Source organism: Myotis daubentonii, chromosome 5 (assembly GCF_963259705.1).
Source record: "Myotis daubentonii chromosome 5, mMyoDau2.1, whole genome shotgun sequence".
Classification (NCBI taxonomy): domain Eukaryota; kingdom Metazoa; phylum Chordata; class Mammalia; order Chiroptera; family Vespertilionidae; genus Myotis; species Myotis daubentonii.
Genome location: NC_081844.1, coordinates 46,950,131 through 46,971,334, shown reverse-complemented (window position 1 = coordinate 46,971,334; position 21,204 = coordinate 46,950,131). Strand labels below are relative to the sequence as shown.

Genomic DNA, 21,204 nt, shown 5'->3' with positions numbered 1-21,204 from the left:
TCAACTTTTTTATTTTTCAGATAAATTCAGTGTAGGTGCATCTTAGATAAATAAATAATTTTACATAAAAAGTTATCTTAAATACCATAGACATGGATTGATGAGAGAGGGGAAGAGCAATTTCAATAGTGTCGAAACGAACTATTGAGAACTTGGAATGCCATTCCAGAAAATTTTTTCTGTTTAAAAAACTTTGCAACGGTGTTACTCTCCATGTTTTCATCCACATACGCTTGTGCATCTTTGTTCTCAGTGATTAATTTTGTTAAGTCTCATAATAGGAGTAGTCCGACTCCATAGGATGAAAGTAATAGCTCATGCATATCTCTGAAGGTCACAAAATATAAACCTTATGTAAATTCTCTGTCATCAGTGATGCAGCAGCAAAAGTCCCACTGATAATATCAAATGGAGTCATAAATTTTTCTGTCAGACTATCAGTATACATGTATACATTAAAAAATAAATGTATTTTTCATCACATATACTGTGTTTTTGTCACTCAAATGAATTTTATTATTTCTTCAAGGTTCTTCACATATGTACACCTTAAGAGATATCAAGCAGGCATAACATGTTCTCAAAAAATTAGGGTTGGCACGCAGAAGAATTTTGAGTCAGAGATTTTGCTGGTTTTGGCACGCACTCACAAAAAGGTTTCCCACCCCTGATCTAGGGCAACAGGAGAGAGAATAGCCCTTGTTAGATGCAGAGATCATCAATAGTCACAGTATATTGGTGCAGTAGCAGCTTCTCTGTGAAACAGAAAACAAGGTCATAGGTCAAGAATAAGGCCCTGGAAGGAGGTTTTGGAGGTTCATAAATATTTCAAGTTTTTCAGTCTCTCTCAAGTGATGCAGTGGTCATTGTCATGTTGCTTGCTTGGTTATATTACTAAGGAGGAAAAAAAGCCCTCTTTTTGATCACTGTTGTATTTATTATAAGAGGTACAGCCCGAGTCGTCATAAAGTGGAAGAAAGCCATCTGTGTGTGATTTTTTTAATTTAAAGAGTGTTTTTTTTTCCTCTTTGGTCTCAAGAACTTTCTATATTTGTAGGATGGAAACTTTTATGCTATAAACATCCTTTGGTCTGTAATTAGATTAGTCTGTTACTTCTGCCTATGGAAGAGAATATAACACACATAATTAAGTGTGCTTAAAGGGACATTTAAAATATAAGACATGATCTTTTCCTAGCCCAATCAGCCTGAGACTATGAGAGACAAACCTATAGAACAACTAAGTCAGGTTTACTAACTCACTGTGGGGAGTTTCACCAAAGAAAGGAAGAGAGCTGTTGTAGGACTTTGCAAAAAGGTGGAGTTTAGGTGCAGTGTAAATGAAGTGTTTTGATGGGCTCAAAGCAAAATAGAGTTGTATGTAAAGAGGTCAACATTGGTTCTAGACTGTGAGATGGACCCATGATTCTGCTTTCTTGGAAACAAAATCAAGATGTCCTAGCCAGTTTTGCTCAGTGGATAGAGTGTTGCACTGTGGACTGAAGGGTCCAAGGTTTGATTCCAGTCAAGGGCATGTACCTAGGATGCAGGCTCAATCCCAGGTCCTGGTCAGGGTGCATGTAGGAGGCAACCAATCAATGTGTCTCTCTCATCATTGATGTTTCTATCTCTCTCCCTTTTCCGTCCTCTCTGAAATCAAGAAAAAAAAATTTTTTTTAAAAAAAAAGGATATTTCAATAGATGGTGGTTGGGTCAAATTGAAAAAAATATTGGATCCATATGCCATTATCATATACCAACATAAACTTGAAATGGATAAAAATCAATAAATTAAAAAAAATGATGTAAAATGTTATGCTACCTGAAACTCTGCTTGTGGACTATAAATCAAGGCTGCTTCTCTGTGTCATATGACTTAACTCCTTCAGACAAGAGTGGGATGTTTTATTCTTACTGAAATAATTTTAATGATACTCTGGTAGTCTATAATTTTAGAGACGATTTCTCAATAAATAGTCACTCCAAGAATTGGGCTATTATAGCATTTTATAGCAGCAACGTGTATTTGTGAGAGGTATTGTTTTCTGATAAATTTGTACCTTGCTTTATCTAAAGTTCTGATTCTGGATTGATGAAAGGTAAGGAAGATATTTACTTTCTTAGTCCAAGCACATTTTTACTTTTCCAGACTATATTATTATAACTTATTACATAATTAAAAATATTGATCCATAAGTCACTTTCCCTTAATAATCTTGATCAAGACACCTAAAGAGTATGTATCATATTTTATATATATATATATTTTGTTGTTGTTGTTGTTGTTGTTGTTGTTGTTGTTAATCCTCACCTGAGGATATTTTTTTCCATTGCATTTTAAAGAGAGTGGAGAAAGAGAGAGAGAAACATCGAAGTGAGAGAGACACATCCACTGGTTGCCTCCCACACGCACCTGGACCTGGGCAGAGATCAAACCTGCAACCCAGGTACGTGCCCTTGACAGGAAATTGAACCCTCGACCCTTCTGTGTGTAGGGTGACGCTCTAACCACTGAGAAACACTGGCCAGAGCTGAATCATATTTTAAATTTGTAATATAAGAAGGTTGGAAGAAGTCCTCACTATCCTATTTATATAAAATTAGAGCTCTTACATTAGCGCCTGAACTACAGAGCCCCTTGCATATGTTTACAAGACCTCAGCATCAAAGTATTCCACAATTATGTCTGCTAGTTTCCACACTGTCACTTTCCCAGTGTGACATTTTTACATTCTTCTTTCTTGTTGTCGCTTCCCCAGCTAACAACTACAGACATCAAAGTTGTCTGAGGAAGACCTCCTGTTGCTATGACTGATGGGTGTGGTGCATTATACCCATGTTTTTATAACTGCAGCTCCCAAAGGGGGGGGCAGGGCATTGTTGGATTCTGTAAGAACCTCAGAGAAAGTCTCTCTTCACTCTGTCTTCTGGGCCTTGAAGCAGTCCTGCTCAGAAAAGCTGCCTGTCTCCTGTGCCTTATCTTCTGCAAGCAATCCTCAAAACTTAAAACAAACAAACAAAAGAAAACAACAACAAAAAAACAACCAAGAAATCAAGTCAATATTCTCAGAGATCTAGCTGTGATTCTACCTTACAATGATGATCAAACCACAATGCTTAACCTCGGTCTCCAGGTCACCACAATTTTGTTAAGAACAAAGAACTAGCTTTCAGTGTGTACAGTCATAGGGCACATCTATTGATTTTCTAAAAACAAGTTATTTTAAAGTCTCCACCATTAGAGACCAAAAATTTCTCAAGATACCACATGTAGTTTAAAATCTTTACTTGATTTTACTCATCAAAAAAATTAAATCTCTCGAGTCCAGGTATCCTATTGCATAAGTAACCTTTAAAATACCCTCCAATGAACACACATGGCTTCTCATACTTGACTTGTTGTTGGCATGATCATGTGATTTTTCTTCAACAGTATCAGTCAATGAATTCAGAATGAGTCAACATAGTACCTCTGGTGGAAGGACAGAGGACACAGGCCACTGAGGGTGCTGATGAGAGTACCATTGATGAGATCTAGGGAGGGCTCTAAATGGGGTAGAGAAATAACTGAGGAAAGAAAGACACTGATGGGGCTGTAAAGGGACGCCTTCTGGATGCTGTATGATAACAACTAATAACTATTGAGCATTTACTTTGGGCAATCACTGCACACAGACCCTTATCTGCATTGTCTTGTTGAATTCCTAGAACAATGTAGTAAGTTACATGCTATTCTTATCTTCACTTTATAGATGAGGATACAAAACAAGGTTCAAAGAGCAACTGGCTCAGATTCACAGAGCTGATTAAGTGGTAGTGCTAGTTCTCAGGCCAAAATCTCTCTGATTTCAGTTGCTTGGGTTATTAATACTTAATGTACTTTCCAAAATATTGTGAGATATAAACCTCATCTGATCTCTTTAAGTAGATCTTTATAGGACACAAAAGCAAGTATCTGAAGCAGCAGAACTGTAGCTATGTAACTAAATTCTTAATTTTGCTTTATCCACTGCCAATCAACTACAACTTGACTTTGTTTCTGACTACTGAGTCCTCTTATTTTGACCCTATTCCCACGATCATTATACTTTTTGGGTGGATGTCTCATTTGCAAAGTTCTAGGGATCTAATCACGGTGACCATAGTTAGTAATACTGCATTGTATATATGAGATTTGCTAGAAGAGTAGATCTTACATGTTCTCATCACACATGCACAAAATGTAACTAAAGTAACACATTAGTCCGATCTGTTCATTTAAATGTAAGCTTTATTTAATACTCAGTCTATCAAGCCCTCGACTTCCCAACCCCTGATTATCTCACTCAGGTGGCCTTGCTGTGTATGGGAGATGGGGTGTGGCTTATGAGACATTATGAAGGTGAATGATTCAGAGTCCTAACATGCTATGTTTTATGCATCCCCTAATTTCCAGAACAGTGTCCCACTTAATTTCTGTCTTTCCGGTTGGGATTTATGGCTAAAGTGTATCTCTTGTCTTTGGTTCCTATCACTCCATGGAAACTGTCGAGATTATCAATGGCAGCCACTTTGCTAAATTCAATGGCTCATTCTCTGTTATTATTCATGTGACCCTTTAGTTTCATCTGTCACAGCTGATTCTCCCCTTCTGGTTGATGTTTTCCATGCAAACGCCTTTCAGAACACCACATTCTCTTCCTTTTCCTCCTACACTCTGAAGGCTCCTTCATCAGCCTGCTTGGGGGTATTCTGCATCGGTCTCAATCTATTGATATCTGCTGTTGTGGCCGGACCAGCCCTTGTGCTTCATATTATGACTACAAGCGACCCTCAGCAATAACCATCAGGGAACTTGGGAAAAAAAGCTTATTATTATAGGTTCTGGAAATTACATTGCACACCTGGGGCCACCAGTGAGGTCACAGATAGAGAGAGGGCTGAGTCTGGGGTCCTGCTTTTATTGGAGTAAAGGCTGGGGTCTAGGGTCTTGAGGCCTCACTCTGCATTGGTGAATTTAAAACATAATAGAGGGAATTTAAAGTGCTAAAAGAGAAAAAAGGTGGCCCGAATGGTCAGTTATTAAAATTAACAAAAGACCTGCAGGGTGGGGAGGTGGCTGGCTCTTTATCTAGTCCTGTTTATTTGAGATACCCATCATAGAAGTGGATGCCTAGGCAACCAAAGCTAAAGTCAGGCACTTGTTTTACAAAAAAGAAATACCAACTACCAGGGCCTACACTACAGATGGTTCTTCCTTTAATTCTGGACCTCTTAACACTGAAATGCCAGATTGCTTTTTCGAAATCCAGTCCCACATTTCTAATAGCTTACTGAACATCTTCACCTAAATGTCTGAGAGAAAACTCAAATTTACCCCAAACATGCCCAACTTATTATCTTCCCCTGCTTAGTTAGTGGCAACCCCATTGTTTCAGTTGCTGAGACCAAAAATCTCGGGGTCCTTAGGCCCTGCTAGTCCATAACCTGGTCTCTTGTCCAATGGGAGAGAAATCTAGATCAAGCTTTTTGTGCTTAAGGTAGTGCAACTGTGATTCACAACCCTTTCTTTTGTTTTATTTCACAATGCTCGTTCTACTATAGGACAAAAACATTTTGAAGTGTGCGAAATTGTTTGGAAAACTAGAGTTCTAGGTAATCTTGGGTAAAATGATATAAAATTTACAGTTTAAATTTCAAGTTAGATGATGTGTTTCATCAGAAGCAGTTATGTACACAAATTGTCTCTTACACGTGAGTAATATTTTTAACTGGCCACATTTTCTTGGCTTCTTTTTGACCTATTACAGGACCTGAAATTCAACATGTTTAAAACGTTAATAGTTATGTTTGCCCTTTTTCTTGGGAATAGTACTTCTACTCTTCTTGGATCTATTCCTCTCCCTCCTTTAACTTTATGATTTCCTTGAGCAGTGCTATTTTCTTACATGAGTCCACCCCACTGGCCTTGTTTGATTGGTTCAGGGATGTCAACTTGGCCCAAGCTCAGACAATCAGAGTATGTCACAACCCAACTCACAATTGATCAATTTATTATATGATACAAGGTGAGTCCAATCAGAAGCCTTCCTTAGAATTTTGAATGTGGAGCACAAAGAGTAAAAAGCATAGAGTTAATCTAACTGTGCTTCTAAGTGCAAAAATATAGAACCAAGTTCAAAATTAAAGATAGAACCAATGGAGAAATAAGACAAGGGCATTGTAAGTTAGTCACATTTCCAACTAAGTAAAAGAAAGTAGTTTTTGGTGAGAGAATAAAACCAGTATCCAGGGAGAGGTACAGATGAAAAGTGGAGTACTAGATTCTGGTGACATTCCAGTGCCTGGATCGGGTTTTTCCTGAGGCCCACATGTTCAGCAGGTATTAAGAAAGAATTTTATATTTTATATTACAAAGACCTGTTGCTAACTATCCGTGGAGGGAAAATGGAACTTATTTCTTATACTAGAAGCCTGGTGCATGGATTTGTGCATTGGTGGGGACCCTCGGCTGGCCTGCAGGGATAGGGCCGAAACTGGGTCTTCGACATCCCCCGAGGGGTTCCAGATTGCGAGAGAGTGCAGGCCAGGCCTAGGGATTTGTGCACTGGCCTCCAGTATGCATATAAGATCTTTGGTTAATCTCTCCCTGCCCCCCCCCCTTCCTCCTTCCCTCTGAGATTCATCAGTCTGTTTTATGTTTCCACGCCTGTGGTTTCCACTCCTGTGTTGAGCGTCTGCACCCTGGTGGTCAGTGTGCAACATAGCTACTGGCAGGTCAGCTGGTTGGCCGGTCGCTTAGGCTTTTATATATATAGATGTTTAGGAAGGATATTGAAGATGCTAATATGAACAAAGAAATAGCTGTATTAACCAGGCCTCTATTAATGTCTGGAATTGAGACTTCAGAACTGCTAGGTCACTCCTTTTTTTTTTTTTTCCATCTCCATCTCTGCTTGTCTCAGCTTTTAACTTGATCTCAACTGAGCTCTAGGTCCCAGGATTAGTTCTGATGTATGTATTTACTTGGCTGCTGTGTTACCTTTGTCCTGTTCCTTTTGGCCATTACTGTACTGGCCCTAAACTTTAAACTCATAATTAGGCATCCTTTATTTGCTCTTGGGACCCCTGGATATCCAAACCCGGTATTATATGTAAATCGCTTATGGAGCTTTTAAGAAGCACACATTTCACCCAGCTGGCATTGCTCAGTGGTTAGTGTCAACCTATGAACCAGGAGGTTAGGGTTCAATTCCTGGTCAAAACATATGCCTGGGTTGTGGGCTGGATCCCCAGTGTGGGGCATGCAGGAGGCAGCTGATCAATGATTCTCTCTCATCATTGATGTTTCTCTCTCTCCCTCTCCCTTCCTCTCTGAAATCAATAAAGAAGAAGAAGATGAAGAAGAAGAAGTATATGTTTTCGTGACCCAACCCAGGCACACTGCACCAGAAATATCTTAACACATTGCGTACCGCATAGAAATCTCTAAAAAATACGCCGGGGACCGCACGTTTTTGGGCAAACTGCATGTTATTTAAATCATCATAATGCACTTTAGGTGTTGTTTTTCAATAATTATAACATTTTTATTTACAAAAACAATTAAACAATTAAAGTTCCTAGTACTTTTTTAACGTATGGTACTGCGTAAAACATTTTCCTCTATGAAGAGGGACCAAACAAAATTTACATAAGTATCTAGATTCGCTCCTTTTTCCATGGGCGTGAAAAACGAGAATACTCGTGAGCGGTCCTTAACAGATGGCGCACGAAACATGAGAAACCTCCTGAGCTTTATGAAATGTGTTAAAAAATAACTTCTGGAGATTCAGAAGCAGATGGTTTGTAGAAGCAGTCATTTAGTAAAACAGTACATTGAGCACCTCTACTACTGCCAGCTCTCAGAGTTTGCTGATGCCTCTTTTCTGCACTGACTGGATTTCTTCCTGTACTTACTCCTAAGACCTTTGATTAGGTGACCTGACTTTGAAGTCTTTTCAGGTTTGTATCCTAGTCTTTTCTGCACTGGGCCCTTGTGCCATCAACCAAGAATCACTATTTAACCATTTCACTCTCCTATAGTTTTATAGCCCCTTCATTAACCCATAGCCTTGGAGTTTTTGTCTATTTTTGTTTTATCATCTATATTTCAATCTCTAGTTTCAGTCTAAATTATTTTTCCTAACTGATTTGGCTACATCTCCAACCATAAATTATCCTTCTCCTTCAGGAGCCCTGAATTACCCTTGATGAATGTTCAAAGAACTTTAGAATTATTCTAAAGGTCCCAGTTAGTGGTATAGTACAGCTGAGGGCAGAGTGTATATGTCTCCTCCAAACTCCATGTCCAACAAAACCATGTTGTTTGAAATTGGCTATGGTAGGGATATTTTCACCACAGAAGTCCCCAAATACTCAGCAAGTACTACTTGTATTTTTCCCCTAAGGTAAACATTTAACAGCATACCACTATTTACACTAGAATACCAAGCTGTGGGAGCCCTGGTGCCAGCCTCAAGTACTTGATTGACCACCGTAGGTAAGAAGTTGTGGGGTTCCCACAACTTAAGTCACCCCAAGATGTGCCTCTGTGGTATACAGATTATTTTGAGCTAAAGGCGAGTGAGACCATGTGGGCTCATGAGAAACTTTTACCTCTTCCTTTAAGAATTTAAATTAGGGTCTTGCCCAAAATAAGAGTTATTATCAGAAATAATTCTTTATGACCTATCTACAGGGCAGGGCAACCTTCCAATTACTAAACATTTTCTCTTATTGTCCTATGAATGACCTTCCTCCCCACTGAAGCCCAAGGCATCACACCTCATCCTTAACTTAGAATGTCATCAATACCTCATTTTAATCTTCTATTCTGGAACCTCTCATATATGAAAGGTCTCTGATTTTCCCATGTAGGTGGGGTTCCCATACATATCCATGTAATTAAATTTGGTTATGTGGTCTTATGAATCTGTCTCATGTATATTTAATAATTAGGCCAGCAGAAAGAATCCTGAGGATAAAGGAAAGTTTCTCACCCCCCCCCCCCCCCCCCCCGCCAAAGTGTATACCATACACTAACACCAATGAAAGAAAATGAAAGGAGTTTTTAGGGGTGAAATAGGCAGGTTTAGGAAATTTTAGGAATTAAAGGGTCCATAGAAAAAACACAGGGCTACAGAGATGCAAAAGGTATGTTTCCATAGAATAAGGGAGGTGGGAATAGCAGAAGGTACATTTCCATAGAATAAGGGGCTGGGAGCTGCCGAAGGTATACATTTACAGAATAAAGGGAAGGAAGTCCCTCATTCAGAGAGGGAAGAGGAAAGCCCAAAGGGAATAGGAAAACAATAAGGGAGAAGAAGAAGGGAACCTCACATACCTCACATGAGGTTTGAGCTCAGAAGTTGCTACAGTGACCAAATTAGAGCGGTTAGTAACCAATCAGAGGGGATGTCAAGGCAGAAAGAACTGCAGCCTTTATAAACTGTGGAAAAAAGGAACTTAGTGGGATTCATCTCCTCTCCCCAAGTGGGAGACTGTGCTTGTTTTTCAATAAAATTCCACCTTTTACTATACCCCCCGTGGTTTCATTATTGGACTCCACCTGGACAAGAATCCAGGAACCCTTCTGCCCAGAGAAAGACCACACATTCTAGTCCAATTTTTCCGTTTCAAAAAGATGGACTGAACCTGGAAAGATGGGTAGTTTAAGGTTTCTACCTTAAAAAGTAGAAATGTAAGCTCCCAACCCTGCTCCAAATCAGTTCCACTCCTACACTGATCCATCTCAGCGAATGGCAACGACATTCACTGGGACCTTGCACAAGTCATTTAAGCAATCTGTGCAGGTGACTCATCTATGACCTGGGGATTCTAATAATATCTATATCATAGCACTGTTGTAAGGATTAAATGAGTCACGATTGGCAAAGTACTTAGAATAACACCTGGCACAATAATAGCTTCATGAAATGTATGTGTTTAAATAATTGCTCAGACCCAAACTCTTAGAATCAGCCTTGACTTCATTCCTTCTGTCATACCCCACATCCAATCTGTCAGGAAATCCTTTTCCTTCAATTTAAAAAACATATATTTGAATCTGGCCTCATCTTACCATGTCTTCTACAACCATCCTGGATCTCAGTCTAAATTATTTTCATGTCCTGCAAAGGGGTTTCCCTCTTCCCCCATAGCCTGTTCCTAAAAAAACAACTAGAGTGACCCTTTTCTATCATTTTTAGGCTATGTTCACTCTTCAGCTGAAAACCCTACAATGACTCTCCGTTTCCCGAGGATTCAAAAACAAAGTTTTTATAATGGCCTGCAAGACCTTGGTCCTGCTATGAACTCCCCTCTGACATTTTCTCCTAGGACACTCCCTCAATACAGTCTAGCATTCCTAGCCACTTTATAATGGAGTGAGAGAGAGGAGTCTCATAACATTGTGAAAACAAGAATGGGTGAGAGAGTAAGAATGGGCATAATGAATGCCATGGGTGCGGGCATGGAGGGAAGGGTTTAAGTAATACAGAGCAAAACATACAAGTCAGGTAGAGTAGGAGCAGGTCAGGAATTTTGTCCAGAGCAAGTCAAGTAAAAACAAGATCTGTTACCAGCCATGGAAATGGGCCTGGTATGAAGCAGGCAAGAAAACAGCCACAACGAGTAACCTGCGGAGCATCTGGCAACCTTGAATGTGCTGGAGTCCTAGGTAGAGACGGTCCAAGTGTGGTCTGGCTGTGTTGCGGAGGTATGCAGTGTTAGGAAGCCTGTGCATGTCTTGACAAAAAGTATTTCCAAACCTGCTGGTATGTAGAACAAACTCCATTAATAATATTGACCTGCTTCTCTCCTAGAAAAGTATTAAAGGGAACTTAATGTTCTTTGGGAATAGCTGGGCTGGCGCTAGGATGACGGTAAGGGTTAACACAGCCAGGAACAAAACAGTGGCAACGAGGGCAAATGGGAGAATTGGTCTTGGTCTAGCTGATGGGTGTTAAGCCCAGATTTCAGGATCCCCAATAGACCACCAGGGAGCCAGGCGAGGCCAATGCAAAAGCAGATAGAGTCTTTATTCAGGCTAGCTTGAGCTCCCGACCACACCCGCTGACGCAGGGGTGGAGGGGTGGGGGGGGGGGCAGAGAGAGCTAGCTCTGTGGGAAGAGGAGTTTTATAGGGGGGTTGGAGTAAAGGGAGGAGAGAGGACTGTGTGCCCTGCCGATTGGCCAGGTGCAAGTCGGGGTCTTGTTACACAGGATGTGGTTGTGTCTATGGCACACACTTCCCTTGATTGTCATTGGTTAGTTTAAAGAAATCCTAGGTGTGGCTAGCAGAGGCTTGGGCTTCTGGAAAGAAGCTCCTTGCCAAGCACATGGCTAAGGCTGCTGCCCAAAAATGGAGGATCGGGGTAAGATGGAGGGCATAGCCCTCGCCCTTTCAATGGGTAATCTTCCTTTTTCGTCAGAGACAGAGAGCCAAGAAAAAATATACTGAGTGTCATCTTTAAAGTATCACCTTGATAGAGTCTGGATTGTAGCTCAAACAAGCAGATAATAAAAAAACAAAAGAAATCCATAAGCAAATCTTTTGTTTGTCCAGTTGAATTAAGACCATTGTATTAAGAAAAAGACCCAACAAAACCAGGGTGTTACCTTGTAGTCCAGCTTCATCTTCTGTCTTTTCTTTTTTTTCTGGTACCGATATTAATCTCTTGACCCTGTTCCAGCCTGTACACATACCTTTTGGCCTTGTTTCTCATCCATGAGCTCATTGTTCTGTGCCTGTTTCTAAGATTCAATACCTTTGTGATTATTTGGCTACGACTTGTCTACTCACTACCGGCTCACTTAGGTCCCTAAGCTTGAGTCCGCAGGCCAATGCTCTATCCACTGAGCCAAACCAGTTAGGGCTCCTAAGCTTTATGTATCTATTGATACAGTTGGCTCTAGTATTGTAATCTGTCCTCCACTTTCTCTTTATCACTTGCTTCTATCCCATCCTGGCTTCTTCCAGACCATATCTTTGGGTTAAACCAGATTACCCTCAGAGATACACCCACAGAGATAGACTCTGTACAAACAGCTTATGATAAGTTATAAAATTTCATCACAGCACATTGGGCCACGAAATAAAAGATTCTGGAATGTTAACAAGGTCAAAGCTTGGGTTTACACTATGAAAATTTGTTCCAGCTGAAAGTTTAGGACCTGGTGATAGATCATTTCTACTCATAAGTAGTTGCTGCCATTGGTTCCCCACACAGTCCCCTGCATAGCCAATATATCCTTCTCTCAATTGTTGAGAGTATAGAGTTTAAAGGTTAGAACTACAACTTTGTCCAGAGAATCACCCTTGGCTAATGGGAGCTGCCTCACCCAGAGTACATGCCTCCTTCCCCCATCAATGTACCTGGGTTAGATTTCAAATCTCACTCTTTGTGGAGGTGGAGTTGCCACCTAATCACCATGCGTGGTTCTCTGAAAAAGGCTACAAGTCTGTGACTATGTGCTGAGTGAGTGGTAGCAATTAAAATGATCCTTCCTCCCACCTTTGAATAAAATCTACCCTGTGACTTGGAAGATTTCGTCAATTCAAGCATTCAGAACTGTCTCCAGCTCTGATTAGGGAATTATTTGCAGGTGAGAGCTCTGATACATTTTCTTGGACAAGCTGTAAAACCTATATTTCATCAAGTATTGCCTCACCCCAGTAATGACTTGATCTTTTGAGGTAATAGATCCTCAGACTTACAAAATCAAGGTAGGAGGTAGGATGTTAGTCCCTCTCATCAAATTGCATTGAATTGAGACTCTAGAGAGAGGTATTGAATTCAGTTTCCATGGCAACTGCTTCACTGCTCAAGGGGAAAACAGGATAGCAATTGAAGTCTGTGTTAATAGCAGCTCTAAAAATAACCGGTAATGTGTTGAAGTCAAGTGAAAGACATAGGAAGCGATAGGTAAAAATTATACCCATGCAGGGTGGGATTGAACAATAATGTATTGTGCAAATATTACTGTAACTCTAGTATGCTTTAAGAATTTTAGGAATGGTTGGTGATGAATATATTTTTGAGGAAAATTAATTATCTTTTTTATTCATTTACTCAAGTGACTGCTGAATACTGATTGAATGTCAGCTTTGAGGTAAGACCTAAGAAACACAGATAAGTCACTACTGTCTATTTTAAAGGCTTTCCAGGTTTTATGGGAGTAATAGGAAAAAAATCTATCTTAATTATAACAAATGTTTTATCTACCTGACACCATTCTAACCGTTTTCCCCTGTGTAGCAGCCAGTAGATCAAGGATTTGTATGGGATTGATTGATATCACATCCAGCCCCAGAGACAATTCAAAATCATTTACTAGTTATTGTTTCAGCAATGAACATGTAACCAAGGTGTAAACCTATGTGACATTCTTTTATCTATAGTGATGGGCTTCTGCACGAAGCTCAGAAAACTTGTTTAGTGGTTGTGAGATGCTTACATTTTTTTTTAACCTAGACATGAAAGAGGGATCAAGTAGAGTCTGTTGCTTCAGGAAGCCACCTGAGATCAGGAGGAAAGTCAGCCTGAGGATGAAGTCAGCCACTGGCCAAGGGCACAGTCAGGAGAACAACAGAAACATGGCCTGATGTGACCGAACAGCGCTGAAGGCTACATTACCTCTGAGGTTGGGTGACACAGCCAATACCATTTGTTTTTGTGGCAGCTTGAATTGGGTTTTCAGGCTTTCAGTTGCCTGAAAATAACAACAACAACAACAACAAAAGCATTCAACTAATTCGGAAGAATAATACCACAGAATAGGGGAAATGTTAGAAGTAAGCTGAGGGAATTATGAGTGTACAGATAAAAGAATAAATCAGAGGGAGGGAGAGAGAGTAACATCGAACGCTATCCTGGAGAAAGGAGTGCAGGAATATCAAGACGTTTTCTACAGTGTGAGGCAGAGAATTCAGCTCTGCTGGCAGCACAGCTCCTGATTGCCCAACTCTCTAGGACTGTGGGCTACTAGCAGAACGGACAACTCTTAAGGGCTCTGTGCAGAGATGGCTGTATCATGAACCTTAAGAAGCTTCAGCTCAAGTGCCCTTCACTTACACTGATCCTTTGCTCTGGGGATGAAAGTACGGTAGCAGCTGGGCTGCCCCAGCTTGAAGGTCACCCTCTAAAGCTGGTGGTGTTTCTGGGCTGAGGGCAGGGTGAGGGTGGGCTATCTCCATGATTTTTATATTTTCTGCCTTCCAGTTAACAACCGCCAAGGGGACCCATGGAGTACCTGGGCCTTATCTTTGATCCCATGATAGGGTAGGAACTTATCCCTGCTCTCATCTCTGCCTTGCACACTAAGAATTAGGCTTCATTGGTTACCTAGTATCTCACATCTTCAGACTGAAAGGGTGAAGAAAACAGGTGAAATTTGCCAGAACCAGACTAGCTACTGTAGAAGCTGTGTGCGTGCGAGTGTGTGTGTGTGTGTGTGTGTGTGTGTGTGTGTGTGAATCATTTCACAATGTATATGCAGATAAAAGCATCACATTGTGCACTTTAAGTATATACAGTTTTATTGTACTTTAATACAAGTGGAAAAAGGACACTAAAAAAGAAATTGTATGAATAACAACATAATAATTGCTAAGGATAAAGGTAAGGTGAAAGACGAGGAGTTTTGTGGTCTTAGTTGCAGTGCTCAAGTAGCATTAAAAAAAAAGAAAAAAAAGAACTGGATGTGTAAAACACTCTGTAACTGTAGTCCAGGAACCTAAATTTTAGTCTCTGCTCTACCACAACGTTAAGCAATCTTGATCACTTGATTGACCTAACATTACTTTTTCACACTGTCAAACTGTTTGGCAATATGGAAGCCAGAGAGAAAAATTTAGAAATAGTTTAACTGAAAAACTATATCTTTAAAATGATAAAATGATCCATATTATTTGATAATGCTGCTGACATATTAAATAAGAGAGAGTCTTATATAACAAGAAGTTCACTTAATTTGCGCTCAAGAATTCTGATTGTCTGTGCCGTGTCTGACTTTCCTGAAGCCATTTACTTGTACAGCTCTCAAGCTGCTTCCTTTATAAAACCAGTGCTTTAGTCTTTCTCTCAGACCTCTTTCAGTTTTAAAATTCTATACTGAAGTATAGCTATACTTTAATTATCCAAACTTTCTACTATTTCCTTTATATAAAATGAGATGTTTGTATTAATCCTTGGGTTTATAGCATTCTTTTTTAAAAAATTATTTTTATTTATTGATTTGAGGGGGGGAGAAAGACTATATATATATATATATATATATATATATATATAGAGAGAGAGAGAGAGAGAGAGAGAGAGAGAGAGAGATTGATTTGCTGTTCCACTTATTTTATGCATTCATTGGTTGCTTCTTATATGTGCCCTGACTGAAGATCAAACCCACAACTGTGGCATATTAAGATGACACTCTAATCAATGAGCAGCTACCCAGATAAGGCCATTTGTAGCATTTCTTTTTTTTTTTTTTTAAATATATTTTATTGATTTTTCACAGAGAAGAAGGGAGAGGGATAGAGAGCTAGAAACATCGATGAGAGAGAAACATCGATCAGCTGCCTCCTGCACGCCCCCCACTGGGGATGTGCCCGCAACCAAGGTACATGCCCTTGACCGGAATCGAACCTGGGACCCTTGAATCCACAGGCCGACGCTCTATCCACTGAGCAAAACCGGTTCGGCCATTTGTAGCATTTCTTGAATCTGAAAAATTCTCGGCCATTTTTTCTTCAAATATTGCTTTTGTCACATTCACCTTTCTTTCTGTGCCTCAAATTATACTTGTTTTAAACCTTTCACCACGGATGATAAGTCTCTTATGCTCTTTTCTGTATATCTCCCTAACTGTTTCAGTTTGGATGTTTTCTTCTCACCTATATTTTCAGGTTATAAATTCACTTTTTAACTGTTTCTATGGTGTTTGTTTGTTGTAAATTGGCTATAAGGTGTTTATGAATCATTTTTTTATATGTCCTTTTTTGAGTAAATGAGTATTTTGACTCTTTGGATTGATGTATTTTACCAGTTTGACCTACTACATAGTCTTAGCATACACATTTATACTTTTAACAGTCATGTGGATACTGCAAAGACTATATTATACTTGGTGAAATTTCTTGTCTTCCTTAATGATTTCTTTAATCTATTTTTTCACAGTGAACAAATGATTTTCTAAAATGTCTAAATCTTATAAGCACAGGTAATTTCCCGGTTAAAGCTGGAAAGCCTCATTAGCATTAATAATGTGATGGCTAGCCACCTCCTCCCACCTTCTAATGTACGAGCCAAACAAAACTGATGCAAGTCAGAGAGAGAGGCAATGTTTTCAAGTCTCATTTTATAGAGCTGTGGGAATCCAGCCAGATTTCTTCTGACACAAAATTCCCAGTTGCCTTTGTGAGAGATGACCACTGGCAGCTCACCACATGGGTCATTTTATGGGCAGAGGGCAGTGGCTTGTGCAGGTGGCACAGGAAAAAGACTGGCAGTGGCCTCTGGGCGTGGCAACCACGGGAGCCAGGAGCTCCGTTTGCCCAGCCCCCAGAAGTCGGGCATGCAGTTGAGGGGCATGTGCAGGCCCAGGCAGTGGCCAGGTAGATCTGGTTGCGGCTTTCCCAGGTGGCCACGGCCAGCAGCACTCTTGCCTCCTTGGATGGCCTTGTGGATAGCATCTGGATGGCTTCATGTCTTGCCTTTCCTCTTTAGAGTGGTCAGCTGCCTTTGTTATTTTTAGCGTATTTTATCATTGACAGTCTTATTTCAGATTATGGATGGTAACCTATGAAGGTTCTATATGATAGTCTTCCACACAGTGTTAAGATTTTTAGACATAAAGAGTTTCAGTGGATGACCTTGATCCAGTCACCACTTGGTTTTAAGCTTAGTTGTCCCTGACCTATTTCGGTTTTGGCTTTTCTCATAGAGGTGACCAGTAACCCTAGGGAATGTTCCTTCCCAGGTCTCAGGCCCACATTTAGCAAGTTTCCTCTGTCTTGAATAACAATCTAACACTCCAGTGCTGTTCAGCTGCTGAAATCCAGCTCAACTCTTGTTCTTTATGTCTGTTGTTAATTGCATCACAGCTCAGAAGTTGACCAGCAGTTTGAGGGACATTTGAATGCACAGGTTTAAGTACTTTCTCTGAGGTTCCTTTTTCTCCAATATTTCGCTCCTCAAGTCCCATCTCCTTTGGCATCACTGAACTCTTTGCCCTCAGAGCTATGAGGCTGGTGCTTTCTTTTTGGATCCTTTTTACCTTCACCATAATTTGGAAATCCCTTCAGGAAAATTCTGAAGTGAATATGGAGTGTAACTCTGTGCTTCCTTTTCTCAAGGATTCTAGCTGCCCATTGTTACTTGTGTTCAGTGCCTTCAAAGGATGGTTTATATGTTTTCCCAACTTTTAAAATTATTTTTGGTAGGCTTAGTTCAGTGTAAGGTACACTTTGAGTCCAGGGCCGAAAATGTTATCCCTTGAATTTTTTTTGCAACAATTTAAAAAAATCATTTCTAAATGTTGTGTTTTTTTTTTTTAATGTACTCAATCATTGCTAATTGCTTCTTATTGCATGCCCACTTTGCCTTCTCTTAAACATTTTTATCTATATTACCATTTGTATTTGGATTCTGATAATTCTAAAATTTCTCTTTTGGTATTTGTTTTCTTCTTTGTATGCTTGATGATTTCTTATATTCACCTCATAGAAACAGATATTTTGATATTAATCCTTTCTCTTTGAGAACTTGTAAAGTGTGGATCATACATGTTTTTTCTGAATTTATCTAGCATCTAGTTTTAAAGTAAGAAGGCCTTTGAGAGTATCTAGCCTGACATACTTCCAGAGCATAAGTTATATATTTTAATATTCAATTGTGCTCTCTGTGGAAAACTTAGCAAACTAATAAGAATATTTAGTGATAACCCTAGATTAACTAAGCTTCTTAGACACTTAACAGCTTTAGCTGCAGAAATCCCAAGCCCATCTTATTAAACATTTTTAATTTATTTTAAGTATTTATATATTTTAGAGGAAAAGTTATTCATTTGCTGAAATTGAACTACTTTCCTTTAATCCTTTAGAATTTTTTCTTACTTAAAGAAAAATGTCTCCCCCCTCACGCGACACCCCCTCCCCACAACATTCAATAAGTGAATATGTAAAAATAAGCTTTGGTTTAGTTTGAAACATGTGACAGATTGGTAGGTAAATTATTCATCAAACTGAAGTGACTAATCTATAAAACTAATCAAACCAGTCTAGTACCATCACTTGACAGGTGACAAATTTGCCTGATTAGAACTGTCATATTTGAGGCTGTGTGTAGGTATGAACTACTTAACTATATTGAGATAAGACAGGATGGGAAGACTTGAGATCTGAAACTAGCACATCTGGTAGGTTTGGGCAGGTCCTAAGGATGGTAGATGGAGAGGAAGGTGGCAACTGAAGGTTTTAGAAGTAGTCTGGAAGGTAGGATCCTATATGCTCTTTGACTGTTAGATCATTGAATGTCTTTTTCACTGCTATATCCAAAGTAACTTGATAGTGCCTGGCACAAAGTAGTTGTTCCAAAAATAACTTAAATAAAAGAATAATATAGATATCTAAAGTCCTCACTTATGGTCATAGATAAGTTCTAGGACTTTATGGGAAATAAAGAATAAGAAAACTGGTTTATCATAGGCTAGCTGATAATAGGAGTTAAATTCCTACTGTGTCTCATCAATGTTGGAGTGAAAAGACATTGAATGAAATGCTATTCAAGGACCCTACTATGCATATATCCTTACAGTGGTTACTGTAGACTAATTCAAAATATCAAAGGAAAAATTATCAAAAAATTGATTCCAAAGTAGCATGTAGAATATACTCTTGATTATCTTTTAAGTTCTTTGTTAAGTATAGGAGATGGCGAGCAAATGCTGAATAATTTGCGGCATTGAGTAGCTTAGTACAACTGACAACTATTTCTTGAACTTGGAATTATGTGTTGATCATGGTTTATTCGTCAGTGTTTTCTTACGGTCTCTCTAGAGCAGCCGTGGGCAAACTATGGCCCGCGGGCCGGATCCGGCGCATTTGAAATGAATAAAACTAAAAAAAAAAAAAAAAAAAAAAAAAAAAAAAAAGACCGTACCCTTTTATGTAATGATGTTTACTTTGAATTTATATTAGTTCCCACAAACACTCCATCCGTGCTTTTGTTCCAGCCCTCCGGTTCAGTTTAAGAACCCATTGTGGCCCTCAAGTCAAAAAGTTTGCCCACCCCTGCTCTAGAGAGTGCTTAGTCGATAGAATTATCCTTGTAAGGAAAAGAGAGCGAGTGAATGAGCCATTATCTTTTACTGTGTATCAAGCAAGCACTGGGCTAAGTGCTTCCCAGGTAACATATAATTTAGTTCTTAGAACAACCCTGGGAACTAGATATAATGCTGGTTTTTCAGATGGGAAAACTCAACAAAATTAAACATCTTGGTGCCTTAGCAAATTCCCATACACTGGGAGGCTTAAACAACAAAAATTTATTTCTCACAGTCTGAAGGTTGAAAAGTCTGAGATCAGGCTGCCAACACAGAGGGTTCTGGGGAGAGCCCTCTCCCTGGTTTGCAGATGGCTGTCTCTCTTGCTGAGTCCTCACAGGACAGAGAGCAGAGAGAGAGGAAGCAAGCTCCCTTTGTTTCCTTTGTTGCGGCCACTGATTCCAACTCCATGACCCAAAGGCCTCATCTCCAAACATATTGGCCACTAGAGTTTCAACATCTGAATTTTGAAGGGACACAAGCATTCAGTCTATAGCACTTGCCACAAGCACCTAGCTGAGGTAAGAAGATTTTGTTTACAAATTCTTCAACTCAACTGAATTAAATGCAGATTTATTATCGTAAACTATATTGCCTGGCTGTTTCTAAGCAATTGCTGCGAAGATACAACAAAAAGTGCTGCCTCTGAGCCAGTGATTTCCTCAAGGTTGTCTTCATTCTCCAAAGAACTGCAAACCAATGTGCATTCTTGACCAAAGCGTTGCTTATTTCCCGTGGAAAAATAATTGAGGTGTGTTCTATTTAGAGAAACGACATGTTCATTCTTATGAAAGCACTTAATTTTCTTTTATGTGTTATAGTGTTTTGTATCTGCTCATCTTTTTAATTTCAAAACCCATGCCAACAAAGCATTCTGGCTTATCGTTTTTGCCTATGCTTCACATTACGTGGTCATGGGTACCCTCTGACTGCCTTTTAGAAAACTGTGAATTTCCTATAAAATGTGTCTGTATGGGTGCAAAACTGGGAATGGGCTGTCGAGGATTTGATTTCTTCCTGCAATTCTTCTTGAACAGTCCCTTCATACTCAGCTACCAGTGTTCCTGTTTTTTATTCCACCGGGTGTAAATTGTAGTCTCTCTCAAGTTTCTCCTTTTCCCAGTATAAACATGCTATGACTTGCTTTGAGGAAGGGACTAGAATCTATAGGGCTGGGCAGGTGAGGTTGGCAGAGTATGTGATATTAACATCTCCCTTTTTCAACCAATGAATGAAGTGTTGATAAGGAAATAGAACACTCAAAGAAGGAAAGGGTACAGAAAAGTCTCCTGTAAATTGATAATGTTGTTTGGAGTCTCTTTACAACTTTTTACTTTATTCTATCCTTCCTCTTTTGGCAGGTTCCTATGCTCTTCCTGGCCTGCCCCATCCTTTGTGAAATTCCTTCCCTAGGGCAGTGTCTCTCCACCTTTAGCATGCATCAGGCTACCTGGAGGGCTTCTTACCACAGAACACAGAGCTGCTCCTCCAAGAGTTTCTAATCTAGGGTAGGGTTCATGGATTTACATTTTTTAAAAAATATATTTTATTGATTTTTTACAGAGAGGAAGGGAGAGGGACAGAGAGTTAGAAACATCGATGAGAGAAACATCGATCAGCTGCCTCCTGCACACTCCCTACTGGGGATGTGCCCGCAACCAAGGTACATGCCCTTGACCGGAATTGAACCTGGTTGGTACCCTTGAGTCAACAGGCTGATGCTCCATCCATTGAGCCAAACCGGTTAGGGCTGGATTTGCATTTTTAACAAATTCCCAGGTGAAGCTAATGCTGCTGGTCCAGACCATTGGTTTAGGGCTCTTTGGCCCCTTGAGTGTGGCTCTTCCACAAAATACCGACTTCTGCG

General features: G+C 39.8%; 1 protein-coding gene across 4 annotated transcripts in view; it reads right to left on the bottom strand.

Annotated features, from left to right (window-relative positions):
* TMEM144 (transmembrane protein 144) overlaps positions 1-21,204 on the bottom strand; it is a 71,573-nt gene that overhangs the window by 44,243 nt on the left and 6,126 nt on the right. The window lies entirely within an intron of this gene.